This window comes from Somniosus microcephalus, chromosome 21 (genome assembly GCF_052327205.1).
Source record: "Somniosus microcephalus isolate GS21.2 chromosome 21, FLI_Smic_1.0, whole genome shotgun sequence".
Lineage (NCBI taxonomy): Eukaryota > Metazoa > Chordata > Chondrichthyes > Squaliformes > Somniosidae > Somniosus > Somniosus microcephalus.
In genome coordinates, this window is record NC_141007.1 from 61,821,360 (window position 1) to 61,836,735 (window position 15,376).

At 45.1% G+C, this 15,376-nt stretch overlaps 1 protein-coding gene and 1 long non-coding RNA gene across 3 annotated transcripts in view; one reads left to right on the plus strand and one right to left on the minus strand.

The window, feature by feature from the left end:
- Nucleotides 1-15,376, minus strand: part of LOC147102866 (inward rectifier potassium channel 16-like) — a 168,009-nt gene that overhangs the window by 108,911 nt on the left and 43,722 nt on the right. The window contains exon 2 of one of the 2 annotated variants that reach the window (XM_085963748.1): nucleotides 4,228-4,307. The exons of the other annotated variant lie outside the window; for it this stretch is intronic. The gene's annotated coding sequence lies outside the window, so the exon portion shown is untranslated. The remainder of the gene's footprint in view (nucleotides 1-4,227; nucleotides 4,308-15,376) is intronic. 2 annotated transcript variants of the gene reach the window in all.
- The window catches only part of LOC147102867 (uncharacterized), a 110,888-nt gene that overhangs the window by 61,646 nt on the left and 33,866 nt on the right, over nucleotides 1-15,376 (plus strand). The window lies entirely within an intron of this gene.

A 15,376-nucleotide genomic window follows, 5' to 3' on the forward strand; every position in this document is an offset into this window, starting at 1 on the left:
CTATATAGATGCAAGTAGTTGTTGAAGTTGTAATACATACTGGCCTGTACCCCAGCAGAAATTGGAAATGCTCCACTGCATGGCCAGGAATCACTCCCAACCTAATCAGCCCACCAGCACCAATGGGAACATGGATGCATAATCTGCTGCATCCTTTGTTATTGTGGCACCCATTTCAGATGGTAGCTGCCACCTCCAATCCGGCCGAATGGTAGAAAGGCAATGGTGGAATATTTAAAAATGTCCCACGTTTGTGCACACACTAATGGCGAGACACAGAAAAAAATAACTTCTGTTCCTCAGCACTTGCGCATGTGCAATGATATTGAAATCTTCGATCTTTTCAAATCAACGCGAGAGGCCCAGCCCAGCTCATTGCTCATTACTTTAAAAGTAAAGTTTCCAGTGGATTGCAATTGAACAGCAATTGGCATTGAAATTGGCAATCTCGCTCAGAGAGGCCACAGTGTAGGTGCTGTGGAAAAATACATTAATGTCGCAGTAGGGGGTGCTTTTTGGAAACTGAGGCTGAGGCACATTGTCGGGACAGAGCAGAAAGAGCTTTTCTTGGCACCTACCCATGACTTGAAGGCGCTTGTTGCTGAAACTGGGGGTGTCTGAAATGGAAAGTATTTTAATTTCCCCAGCTTTCGGCACAATCAGCACAAAATCCACATAAAAGAAAGAGCTTCAGTAATTTACAGATTATTCTTGAATGTCAGACTCCCTGCTTTTGGAACCGAGTTGCTGAACTTGAGTGTCAGACAACACTTTAACTCGACCACTCTCCATAGCTCTATAGTTGTTCCACGGTTCAGCAAGAAGTCAGTCCAGTTTCTGGTCGTTGCTTTGAGCTCTGCTATTCCACGAACGAGGAAGAGCTTAGTCACAGCAAAAGTGAAAGGAATTACAGTGGAACTAAGTGCAGCGAGCCTGCATAAACACAACCCATACCGCAGGTATTAAAATTGATATATAGAACATTATGCATAAGCACAAAACACCATGGGGATCCTGTGCTGCGACATGTCCTGTCCACAATACTGTCACTATTCAAAAAAGGTGGTAGAGAAAAAGCAGGGAATTATAGACTGGTAAGCCTGACATCGGTAGTGGGGAAAATGCTAGAGTCTATTATAAAAGATGTAATAGCAGAGCACTTGGAAAGCAGTGACAGGATCGGACAAAGTCAACATGGATTTACAAAAGGTAAATCATGCTTGGCTAATCTACTGGAATTTTTTGAGGATGTAACTGGTAAAATAGATAAGGGAGAACCAGTGGATGTGGTGTATTTGGACTTTCAGAAGGCTTTCGATAAGGTCCCACACAAGAGATTAGCGTGCAAAATTAAGGCACATGGGATTGGGGGCAAGGTATTGACTTGGATAGAGAACTGGTTGGCGGACAGAAAGCAAAGAGTTGGAATAAACGGGTCGTTTTCCGAGTGGCAGGCAGTGACTAGTGGGGTACCGCAAGGATCGGTCCTAGGACCCCAGCTGTTCACAATATATATTAATGATCTGGACGAGGGAATTGGATGTAATATCTTCAAATTTGCAGATGACACAAAGCTGGGCGGGAGGGTAAGCTGCGAGGAGGATGTCGGGAAACTCCAGTACGATTTGGACAGGTTGGGTGATTGGGCAGAAACATGGCAAATGCACTATAATGTGGATAAATGTGAGGTTATCCACTTTGGTGGCAAAAACAGGAAGCCAGATTATTATTTGAATGGCACTAGATTGGGAGAAGGGGAAGTGCAAAGAGACCTGGGGGTCCTTGTGCACCAGTCGCTGAAGGTAAGCATGCAGGTGCAGCAGGCGGTTAAGAAGGCAAATGGTATGTTGGCCTTCGTAGCAAGAGGGTTCGAGTACAGGAACAAGGATGTCTTGCTACAGTTGTACAGGGCCTTGGTGAGACCGCATCTTGAGTATTGTGTGCAGTTTTGGTCACCTTACCTGAGGAAGGACGTTCTTGCCATGGAGGGAGTGCAGCGAAGATTCACCAGGCTGATACCTGGGATGGCAGGAATGACGTATGAGGAGAGATTGTGTCGATTGGGCTTATACTCACTGGAGTTTAGAAGATTGAGAGGGGATCTCATCGAAATCTATAAAATTCTGTCAGGTCTGGACAGACTAGATGTTTCTGATGGCCGGGGAGTCCAGAACCAGGGGTCATAGTCTAAGGATAAGGGGTAAGCCATTTAGGACTGAAATGAGGAGGAATTTCTTCACCCAGAGAGTGGTGAACCTGTGGAATTCTCTGCCACAGAGGGCGGTGGAGGCCAGTTCATTAAATATATTCAAGAAAGAGTTGGATATATTTCTTGAGGCTAAAGGGATCAAGGGATATGGGGAAAAGGCAGGGACAGGGCACTGAATTTGGATGATCAGCCATGATCACATTGAATGGCGGAGCAGGCTCGAAGGGCCGAATGGCCTACTCCTGCTCCTATCTTCTATGTTTCTATGTTTTCTATGTAATGCCATAATCACATGCTCCCAGAAGAGAGCTCTATTTGCAACTGAGCATGGGTTAGAGAACTGGAGCTATGGTGTTGTAGTCTACCTTCCATCCTACACAGGGAGTGCAGAATTGTGGAATTACTCCTTATCTACATTCATGTTCTCTGTCACAATAAGGCACTGAAGCCTAGATTCAAAATCACAGCATTTGGATTCCATAATGTGAGTTTAGTGTACCTGCCATGTAATGAAAAGAACAGATTTATATTCATATAAAAGATATTTTGCTCAATATGTATATTTCATTGCACAATATCAGTGGTTTGGGGAAATTTGCACATTGGCCCCGATATTTACGGGGAGGCAGGGAGGGAGCGGTGGCGCGTGTCTGAGGCCGGGAAACCCTGGAAATACCGGGAACGTGGAGGTCCTACCTTCATTAGAAATGTTTTACTCTGTTTGCCGCCCGGCAGCTGACCAGATTGGGAGGCTGGCCAGCTGCCAGGTGGGAAAGCCTTCGGCCTGCTCGCTCTGAAGCAGAGTTGGGGATCTCTCCCCGGTGTCCTGGGCCAACATTTATCCCTCAACCAACATCACTAAAACAGATTATCCGGTCATTATCACATTGTTGTTTGTGGAATCTTGCTGTGCGCAAATTGGCTGCCGTGTTTCCTACATTACAACAGTGACTACGCTCCTAAAGTACTTAATTGGCTGTAAAGCACTTTGGGATGTCCTGAGGTTGTGAAAGGCGCTATATAAATGCAACTCTATCTTTCTTTAGAACACTATTAAATAAGATTGAAGTTTGTACAGTTGTCAGAAATATGCTGCCAATAGTTTGCCCTCTATTTTACTCTCAACCACAGAAAGATGCTACATAAATTACATAGGATTACATCGGATATACGGCACAGAAACAGGCCATTTGGCTGAACCAGTCCATGCTGGCATTTATGCTCCACTCGAGCCTCCTCCCGTCTTTCCTCATCTAACTCTATCAGTATAACCCTCTATTCCCTTCTCCCTCATATGCTTGTCTAGCCTCCCCTTAAATGCATCTATACTATTCGCCTCAACCACTCCCTGTGGTAGCGAGTTCCACATTCTCACCACTCTCTCGGTAAAAAAGTTACTTCTGAATTCCCTATTGGATAAATGCAGGTCTTTCTTTCTTCTTTCTTTCTAATGTGGAGAAAATTATCCACCTTCTTGGTCAGGGAATAATACCTACTCACCATGTGGAAAAACATGGCCTCTATTCTGCCGCACTAAGATGCAGCATGTTGATACTTACAGAAGGAAGGAAAACAAGTCACAGATATAAGTGACTTAAAGGCTAAATTTAACTCACAGGCTATGTATTTTACAATAAAAGCTGGAATGTGGAATATATTATTAAAACTTCCTTCGACAAAATAACTGCAATACCCAAGCTTACGACGACATAGAGGAGTGGGAGGAGATACTGTAATTTGAGAGCTTAACAGCTTTGCTTTTAGCAACAAACTGTCGAGATTTTAGTTACCATTATTGAACACCAATGATTTAAGTGCATTTGACTGTCGTACTTGTCACAGTGACAACTCTGGTGGGAACAAATGGCCTTAGAATCTAACAAATTTCAAATACAGATAAATGGAATTTTTTTTAAGCTAATAAGGGAATCATGAGAATTTCTATGCTGTATTCCATTACTAATATTACTTAAATGCTGAAAGACTTTGTCAAAAGAAAAGTCAAGTTGTTGACATACCTGAATTCAGAGATGAAGGTCAGTCCGCATTGAAGCGATGACGATGGTGACTGTTTATGAGTGAATGACAGCATCTAACTCTGAAAAGAATAATAGTGTTAAAGAAACCTCTCAGCTACAATTAACCATGCTGGTACAAAATGTTTGCCACTTGTCTCTGTTGGCAGTGCTCGTCTCTCATGGTTAGGGTCCTGGGGTGTTCAGCTCACATCTAATGCTAACAGTGGTTTGGAGGTGCCCTCCTTCAGATGGCATTAAATAAGACCCTTGATAGTTCTTCTGGGGGTTCTATTGCACAAATGCTAGCAGATAGGATGATTGAGTAATCAATTGATATTTTAAATTTGGAAATTCAGACAGCCCAAAAATACCTTGTGACATGAATCAGTCATTCATGAAAGAAAGACTTATGAAATAATACTGAGCGGCCTACGGGTGGCGCTGTCCAGGGAGAGTATAAATACTCGGGCACGGGCCCAGCTTGCACAGGACATTCTTAACAGGAACTAGTGAAGGACACAACTAGACCTCCATGTTGTAAAACAGTTGATTAAAGCTTTGTTTAACGCTTAGACCAAGTGCCTAGTAGTTTTCTTACGTCACCTTGCGTAGTCTATAACACTGGTATAGCACCATTAAGAGAACCTAGAAATGCTGTATAGTCCGTAGCATCATTAAGACCCCACTTTGCATAGGCAGTGGGCCTAACAGCTGTTTCAGGCAGGCACCCCGGATGACTACAGGACGTCCTAACCAATGTGGCGTGCGATTCATTTCTGGTGTGGACTGAGCAAGCACATTCCGCAAGCCCTTCAGTGCCCATTTCGAGCCCAAAAAATGGGTGCTGTGTGTTCGAATTTCTGGGCCAAAATGCCCATTATTTGGCTTTTCAATTGGAAAACAATGTATGTGAATGAGCCAATCACAATCACAATCACATCATTGCTTCACTTATACATACCAGGGTGGTTTTGTAAAATTTAGTTCTCATTAAGGTGATTGACATAAGATTACACCATAGCAAAGACAGTACCTACCTCGGAAGTGGATCAAATTACAAAATTCCGCAAGATGATTACAATGTTCTCTTGAAATAAACTCAATGTATAAATGTTCAGAAATAATGGGCTTGAAATTATGAAAGGTCATCAAACTGAAACATTAGTTTCTCTCTCCACAGGTGCTGCCTGACCTGCTGAGGTTAATGGAGATGAGTATTTCAAAAAGAGTTTTTTAGTGTATTGCCCTGCTGATGGATTATGACCAGATTTGTGTCTCACACAAAGTTTTTGTGGGGGGAGGGGGGTTGGGGTGCTGGAGTGGTCATTTTATCTTTTGAAGTCAATGGATAAGAAAATCCGGGGGGGATGTAAAACGGGCAGTCGATTCACTGTCACCAGTTCTTCGTCCTGTGATAAACGTTAAAATTCCCCCCGAGCAGTGGCCAGGCTACAAAATATTGGGCCTGAAATTACGGTGCTTCCGACAGCGAACACACAGCGTACACACAGCGTACACACAGCGTACACACAGCGCACACACAGCATACACACAGCGCGCACACAGCGCACACACACAGCACGCACACAGCACACACACAGCGTACACACAGCGCACACACAGCGCACACACAGCGTACACACAGCGTACACACAGCACACACACAGCGTACACACAGCGTACACACAGCGTACACACAGCGTACACACAGCGCACACACAGCGTACACACAGCGCACACAGCATACACACAGCGCACACACAGCGCACACACACAGCACGCACACAGCACACACACAGCGTACACACAGCGCACACACAGCGCACACACAGCGTACACACAGCGTACACACAGCACACACACAGCGTACACACAGCGTACACACAGAGTACACACAGTGTACACACAGCGTACACACAGCACACACACAGCACACACACAGCGTACACACAGCGCGCACACACAGAGTACACACAGAGTACACAGCGCACACACAGCGTACACACAGCGCGCACACAGCGTACACACAGCGCGCACACAGCGCACACACAGCGTACACACAGCGTACACACAGCGCACACACAGCACACACACAGCGTACACACAGCGCGCACACAGAGTACACAGCATACACACAGCGCACACACAGCGTACACACAGAGTACACAGCGTACACACAGCGCGCACACAGTGTACACACAGTGTACACACAGCGTGCACACAGCGCGCACACAGTGTACACACAGCGTACACACAGCGCACACACAGAGTACACACAGTGTACACACAGTGTACACACAGCGTACACACAGCGCGCACACAGTGTACACACAGCGTACACACAGCGCGCACACAGTGTACACACAGTGTACACACAGCGTACACACAGCGCGCATGCAGCGTAAATACAGCGTACACACAACATACACACAGCGCACACAGCGTACACACAGAGTACACACAGCGCGCACACACAGCGTACACATAACGTACACACAGAGTACACACAGCGTACACACAGCGTACACACAGCGTACACACAGCGTACACACAGTGTATACACACAGCATACACACAGCGTGCACACAGAGTACATACAGTGTACACACTGTCGGACGCCTTCAGAATGGCCCCGCAAGTTCCGGGCTCCCGCCTGCGCCAATTGTCAAGTTTTGCTTGGCCAGATCCGTCGCATCCGCTGCAAAAACACTTTCGCTGGCGCAGAGTTGGGCTATTGAATGCCCACCAAACCCAGGCGTAAGTCCTTCTTTTTCCAGCATAAGGGTTAAAATAAATGTTTTTAAATGATTTAAACATACACATACATTTAAAATTAGTTTAGGCAAATTTTGGTTTTAAAATGTTTAAATTTATTTTTCAAAGAATTACATTTTTCTTTTAAATGCTCAATTAAAGGGCCTTTTAATTAATTTTGAACATGGGAACATTTATTTTTATTTAAGTGGTGTGAATTCTTATTTATTTGGGGCTTTCTAATATGCTTATGGGGATTCCGTATGTAAATGGATTCATAGGAATCCCCCTTTTCGATTGACCAGACCCACGTGATCCCAGGGACGCTTGTGAACCGCCTGGGATCGTGGGCCTTTTCGCAGGCGTACGCCTGCAGGCCCAGCACCGCAAGAGTCCAAAGCTCTGGAGAAACACCAGGTAAGTTCGGATTTTTTTCGGTTTGGAGGCGTATTCTTCTGGTATGCCTCCGACCGCAAATTCAGGGCCTTTATAATTAGATGAGCAGGATTTAGAGGTACATTGGTCGAACATGTGAATCATAGACATTACTGGACAGAAGGATGGCATTCAGCACATGGAGCCTGTGCTGAAGCTAGTTGTTTAAGTGGAGTTGTCTAATCTAATCCCCTTTCTGGCCCTTGCCCCCTATTCTTTTATATTCTTCCTTTTCAAATACTCTTCTAGTCACCTGCTAAATAATATTACAGTCTCTGCCTCAATGCCCACCTGTGGTACAGCATTTCAGATTCTAATTAAACTTTTTTTTCCAACATCTCCCTTTGTTCTTCTAGTGATAGATGTCCTCTTTTTACTGATTCAAATTATTCAGCCTCTCAAAATCTTTCTTAACCTTAAAAATCTCTATTTAATGTCCCCTTAACCTTCTCTGTTCCAATGAACTATAACCTTTCATTCCTGGTAGCATTCTAGTGAATCTTTGGTATACCCATTCTATGGTTGAAATCATAGAATCATAGAATCGAATCATAGAATGGTTACAGCACAGAAGGAGGCCATTCAGCCCGTCGAGCCCGTGACGGCTCTCTGCAAGAGCACTTCAGCTAGTTCCACACCCCCGCCCTTTCCCCGTAGCCCTGCAAATTTTATTTCCTTCAGGTACTTATCAAACTCCCTTTTGAATTCCCTTTTGAAATGCTGAATAATTCCGAGTTTTAGTAATAGATCGCAAACTGGGTTGTATATATAAGTTAAAAAATATGCAGAGCATATGTAAGAAGAAAAAAGAAGAAAGCAAGACTTGCATTTATATAGCGTCTTTCACGGCCTCAGGACGCCCCAGAGCGCTTTACAGCCAATGAAGATGTGCTTATTTTGTTTTTAAACCTTTTTCCCATTTTACCACTCAGTGTCACACTAAGCACTCCCGGGAGAGATATGGCACAGTTGGATGCATAGTAGAGCTGCCTCTACTCTGCCTCAGCCCCAACTTCAGCAAACAACTCCTGCACACCAGTGTTACATTTTCCACTTCCTGCATCAGCCATCTTAAAGCCCTCACTCTTAGTGAGATCACCAATTCAGCGCATTTTTTGTATTGTAGGCAAATAGAAACTGAGCTGAAACTTCCAAAAGCCATTTTACATTCAGATAACAGTCAGAGGAGACATTCAAGGGAACATAGGAAGTAACAGATTGCCATTCAGCCCCTCGAGCCTGTCCCGCCATTCAATGAGATCATGGCTGATCTGTATCTTAACTCCATCCACCTGCCTTGGCTCCATATCCTTTTAAACCCTTGGCTAGCAATCTCAGGTTTAAAATGATTAATTGAGCTAGTATCTACTGCTTTTAGTGGCAGAGAGTTCCACACTTCTACCGCCCATCAGCCCATAGCTCTGAGCGAGATTCAAACCCAGGTCCCAGAGGTGAAAAGAAAATGTGCTGGCTTTGTTCCACCCAATCCCTAACAATCTGCTTCAGAACTAGAAAAAAATCAGAGTATCTTCACTGTCTAAACTTCTAAAGCGGAATCATCCTATCTGAAGTAACGCTATTGCCATATTTATAGGTTCACAAAGGAACCATTCCTTTGCCATTAGCCCGGCTTTTACCATGGTTAACACAAACCCACATTTGTGAGATTATTTAGTCATAGTCACAATACACTAATGCCCAAGGAGTAAGTCCCAATCAAAACAAGTAAGAACAGAGCTGACTAAAAAAAGACAACCAACAACCTAGCTGAATGTTTTTATGTGCATCTGAAACATGAAGGTAGACTTGGGTGCACTCAAAGTGCAGTATTTCACGGATGAAGTGGTACAAGATGAAAGAAGACATACCAAGGAGATCAGCTGGCACCTGGGCTGCACCTGCCATTATGTCATCAACCATTTCTGCAGTTCATGGCAAACCTCCCAGTGACCACAGAGACCTGCCTCCGCAGGCTCCAGGTCAGCAGTGGGCCCAGTTGCAAGCTTTGCTGTCTGTGGCAAGGACACCTGCAAATAGGTGCAGCATTGCCAGTGGCGGTTAAGATCACAAAGGTTGGCGCCTTCAGCTCATTCCAGGCTTGCTTTGCTGCCTCAGCTAGTGCGTTGGGTACAGAGATGAAACAGGTGACCGGTGCATTGGTCAAAATGGCCAGAACTTGTATCTCCTTTCCCTCTGACAAGCAACAGAAGCTTAACATAGCTTCCCTATTTCACTGCACTGCTGTATTTCAGCAAGTAAAGGGCCATTGATGACAGCCATGTGGGATGCCAATCACCATATGACCCCACTTCCATTACCGCCACAACTTATTCCTCCTTACCTCTCTGTACTCTGCCTGACCTGGGGATCCCTTTTCAAGCTCATAACTGCAATCTACCTGGATGTGTGCGGCTTTGCTAACTGTATTCGGTGCTTGCTAACTTCAGTGAGAGGGATGCAGGCTGCTGTGTGTTGTTTCTTGTTCTGGGTCACTGGCAGTGTTGGAAAGCTGTAGTTCCAGGCCTAAGGGAGCAACTGTTAGAATGTTATTGGCTTCTTTAATCTGAGCTTGCATTGCAAGATGCTGCGTGTGGAGTTTGTGTAGTTGTGTGTATTCCTGTGTGGGATTGAATAGGATGGGAACAAGACATATGAGCAAGATGGCATGAGCCCTGAGCTGGGTGAGGTTCCTAATCTCTTCATGCTTTTATGTACCAGGATGCCCAGGGTGGCCTCCTCTAGTGGAATCAAGGCGATATGATTGCTGAGCCCTCTTCCAGTTTGGGCCTGTTCCCTTGTATTATGTACCCAAGCAGAGTACTCTTGATATGTTGAAAATTGAAGGCGCACATACACAGTGATAGACCCTGGGTATTAGAATGTGGTCATGAGGCTACTTTGTGTTATAATAATTTCATGCATGGAGCACCTGGAAGATACGAGTGTGTTAATGCATTAAATTGCAAGTTGTAGCTTGACTTTTTGTCCTACATGCGATATAATGGAAGAGCTAAAAAGGGCTTGGCATGTGGTATGCAATCTTTGGTCATCCACTTGATCCATAATACTGTGCTTAAAGTATGTAGTCTTCTCCCACATATGTTCCCAGGTCCTGTAGAATGCTGTGCCAGGTATGGTTTGCTGGTGGACCTTGAGGAGGGTGCCCTAGAATGTCAAATAGATAACCCTCCCCACACACACAGCAGAAAATCCATCTCTCAGAGGTCAGGTGTTGCGCCTCTCCGTCACTTACCCATAGATGCTGTTTAATGGTTCCACCTTAGTTTTAACTGCACTTTATTTTTGACAGATTCTTTTGCCCTCATAAAGAATTGTACAAAGGTGGCTATCTAATTTAAAGCTATTATAAAGCCTCGTAGAATTTGCACTCCAATATGTGTCACTGTACCTTCAAGTGGGTGCATCCCTATAAATTAGAACTACAGCCCTTCAAGGGAAGCTTGCAAGAGCTCCTGCTTGGCCTATTAGGCAAGCACCTTGCATAAGGTGCGCTCCTTGAAGTGGAGCTTTGGATTTCTACTTAAAGTCGTCAAGCGGCATGCTATTGAGGCTCGGGCGTTAAAATCTGTCGCGCCGCCCTGCGGCCGTTCCCGGACAGGCACGGTTCTCGTTTTAACCGCATTCCCGCCCGGGAGTTAAAAGATTTTCGAAGATCAGGTTGGGTGTGAAACGTGCTGCCAACTCACCATTGCCCACTTTGGGCTATCGCCAAAGACCAATTGCACCCCCTGTGTGGCCTCCAAAATTCATGAATACGCACACAAAAAGGACATTCAGCAGACTGAGGATTGATGAGCTCCGTTAACTCTACCGTAGCCACTTCATTCTTGTGACACAGGAGAGTGATGTCACCACACAGCCAGTCTGCACTTCCTCACAGCCAATGAGTGAACCCTCGGGAAACTGTCTCCTGCTATAGGAGGTTTGAGGAGCAGCTCATGATCACTGAAACTGATATGTCCATTAACATTCGCAAGAAAGCGTGACCACTTCCTTTTGTGAGGTAGCCCCGTGGAAAGTCCTGTGAGTGATGGGTCATGCTCCGGGCTTCCTCTCTTTTCAGCTGTTTAGTCCGACAGATATCGGATGACATTCCATGATAGCAGTGGTCTTTACCCTTTCCCCTTCCCCCGCCCTCCCCACCCCCCTTTCTTCCTCCTTGCCATAATCCTCCTTTTCTGACTTAATGATGGTGCCTTTGTCCAAACAGTCCTTGCGGCCTAGGGTGAGTATGACTCAGCTGAAAAGTATGGTTCATAAGCAGACAACTTTGCATCACGGGAGAACAGGGTGGATTTCCAGAAGGTGGTTTTCCAGAAGGCTCCAAGAGAAATTGTACTGCATGTTTACTGACAGAACTGTATGCGACACAAATACAAGAGAACATTGAGCAACGTCTATGTGTTTTGGATGTTATGTGTTATTGCATTCATTAGTCCACACAACGAGCAGCTGATATACATTATGTTAAGAGTAATTTGTATGATGTAATGTGTAGTACTTTCTGTGCTGGAATCCAGAGTTGACGCACTGCCGTCACTCATGAGCTAGAATAAGTGGGTAGATTTTTGCGAGGGGGGGGTGAATTCCTCTGAAGGTCCTCCCGCTTGATCGCTGTAACCGGGGATTCTGCGGGCCTTTCCACCACGGTTCTGATGGGACAAGCAGGGTAGGGTTGCCAACTCCGGTTGGAGGTATTCCAGGAGGCTTCATCACATTGGCCTCCCGCTGCCACGCTCAAGCTATTGTTTGCCCGAGACGCCCATCCTCGCTGCGTACCGCCTGCCCAGGCCAATTGGAAGGCGAACAGACTCTTTGTTACCCGAGTGGATGATTCTTGACTGTCGGTCAAACAGCCTTCCCCCCGGCCACCCCACCCCTCCCCCGCATCTCTAATATTTTTTATAACTAATAAACAAAAGTCTTCAAAGAAAATTTAAAAAGCATAATTTTATTTAATGCCCCTATGATTTTTCTTCCGGGTTTTGTTTGCAGCAGCGTCCGGGAGATTAATCTTTAATTCTTGGAAACTCCTGGAGGGTATGGCAACCCTTAGAGCAGGAGAGCTCTGCAGAAATTCGCCCCCTGTGAATTTTCTATTCCCAGCATGGAAGTTTGTGAGCCAGGAGCACCAATCAGGAATTTGGGTGCAGAGGTCAATAGGCCCAGCAGAGATTTACATCGATTAAAATCCGGCATTTAAGTTCCCAATGTGCAAAGCTGGCTGCAAAGTCCCCACACTGGGAATGCAAATTTATAAAATCTACCCCAATGTGTTGACTGGCGTTTCTCCTCAGGTCAGTAGTTTGAACTTTGGCCCTTTTTCATACATCTTTACTATAGACCAACCTCATCCCTTGAGGTCATTACGCTATGGTCTGAAGTTATCTTGCCTTTCACCCTTTTACTACATAAACATGTAAGCCTTAACAGCGCGTACTTGTAGACCATCTGGCTGTGAAGTGCACCACAGCCAAGCCACATTCCGTACTCACACCAAATCAAACAGAAACAACAACCTGTATTTATATAGCGCCTTTAATGTAAAACGTCCCAAGGCGCTCCCCAGGAGCGTTATCAAACAAAATGACACCGAGCCACATGAGGAGATATTAGGGCAGGTGACCAAAAGCTTGGTCAAAGAGGTAGGTTTTAAGGAGCATCTTAAAGGAGGAGAGAAAGGTAGAGAGGTGGAGAGGTTTAGGGAGGGAATTCCAGAGCTTAGGACCTAGGCAGCTGAAGGAATGGTCGGCAATGGTGGAGCAAAGAAAATTGGGATGCACAAGAGGCCAGAATTGGAGGAGTGCAGAGCAATGTTCTCTTTAAACTGTGCGGCCGCACTCTGTAGCTCCCGCACAGCTGGCTCGCCGGCTTTTAAATAGGAAAAACCGCGCATGTGCGGTATTTTGAATGGGCACCACAGTCCCTTAAAGAGGCCGTGCACCCAAAAAATATTAAAGGGGACTTTGGCGCGGAGATCTCAGCAGGTTGTAAGGCTGGAGGACGTTACAGAGATAGGGAGCGGCGAGGCCGTGGAGGGATTTGAAAACCAGGATGAGAATTTTTAAATCGAGACATTGTTGGACCGGGAGCCAATGGAGGTCAGCGAGCACAGAGGTGATGAATGAACGGGACATGGTGCGAGTTAGGATACAGCCAGCAGTGTTTTGGATGAGCTCAAGTATCCAACCACATGCACTTTTAGTGAGAAACATTGTCTAACAATCAGAAGCAGGAATCCTGGTCAATCATCTGCCCCCTAGCCTGGGGCACAGTGGCCAATTATAACAGCACTACCTCCACGATGGTTAAAATTAATTGAGTCAGCACAGACCAGACAGAACTGCTTCTTGAATTGGTTATGCAATATATCCGGAGGCTCCTGAACTTGTAGAATCTGCCTATTTTATACTGCGTGGAAAATTCCACAGCACTTGAATGACAGATAAACCACTGTGTACGTCAAATCTTGCGGCAGTCCATTTGTTTTAAAAGCTGTAGTTCATAACTTTAATTACTGGCAGCCAGAGCTTCCCTTGGGCCTACGTTAGATCCGCAATGGTCAGAGCGGCCTGCATTGTCACGCTCAGTGACTCAAGTTCACCTGTGGCCAGCGGCAGCATTTATATTGTAAGCTCCACCGCCTTGGGTGGACCTCAGCACCTCAGGATGTAGCAGGGCCACTCCAGTGACTTAGCATTGAGATTAGGTGCGTTATCAGCAACATCGCTGCAAGGTGAATGAAGCTTCACAAAGATCATTCCCCTTTATTATGCAATTGCATTTGAATGTTGTCATCTCACTTTCTATTGAATGAGCTAACGAGGCTTTGTTGCTGCTGAAAAGTTGCATGGAAGATTTCAGGCCACTGTTTGTTAACGCGCATGATAGTCTCATTCGCTCAACTTCATAACAACGCCTCAATTCTCCTGGCACGATTGGGGCACAGCTGTTTTCCTCTTTGTCCCTCAGTCAACATCACTAAAAAAACAGATTATCTGGTCATTATCACATTGCTGTTTATGGGAGCTTGCTGTGCGCAAATTGGCTGCCGCGTTTCCTACACTACAACAGCGACTGCACTTCAAAAAAAAAGTACTTCATTGGCTGTATAGCGCTTTCGGGCGTCCGGTGGTCGTGTAAGGCGCTATATAAATGCAAGCCTTTCTTTCTTCTTACGGTGAATTCGCATGATTACCACTTATTTACGACCCGAACGGCCTTTACAAGGTCATCCTGACGTACTTTCTTTGTTGCTTATACAGCACAATACAGATCCTGGATATCCCCTCCCCAGTGCAACATAAACAACATGTCCTAAAGACATTTCTGCTTTTGGTCTGCCCCCATCTACTGGAACCTCTTAGAAGAACCATGATCACGCAGCCCAGCAATAGGACTCCACACATCTGTGTTGTGGTGTAGCACTTGTGCTCTTCAAAGGGTTAATAGTGCATTCCTGCAGTAATATTAATTCATTAAGAAAATGGTCCATTAGTGACAAGCTACGGATAGTGTTTACATATTTCAGGCAAATAACTGAAAGACTTCAACTGCTATATTGAGGTGTCAAGATGTATATTAAATATAAATAACACCAGGGGTTAGGATACTTAAGGGGTTAAGAATGTTATCTTAACCCTAAGAGATGTATTATAAACATACTCCTACTGGTGTTGTTTCTTATCCTATCTACAGTATTATTAATAACATGTATTTTAAATTCTCAGGAACTATGCCATCAACTGAACAGGTTTATACTGGGGACAATTGAGTGTAATGTGGAGCCCATTATAACTGCTTCATAATAGTGGGAAGATTTTTTTGCAAAAGAAAGAGGTGGTGAAAGCTGTACTTAGCCTGTTTATGATAAAATATAAACTGCACTCAACACAAAGGGTTCTTATATCTGATTAAAGGCACAGGACTGAAAGTCTTG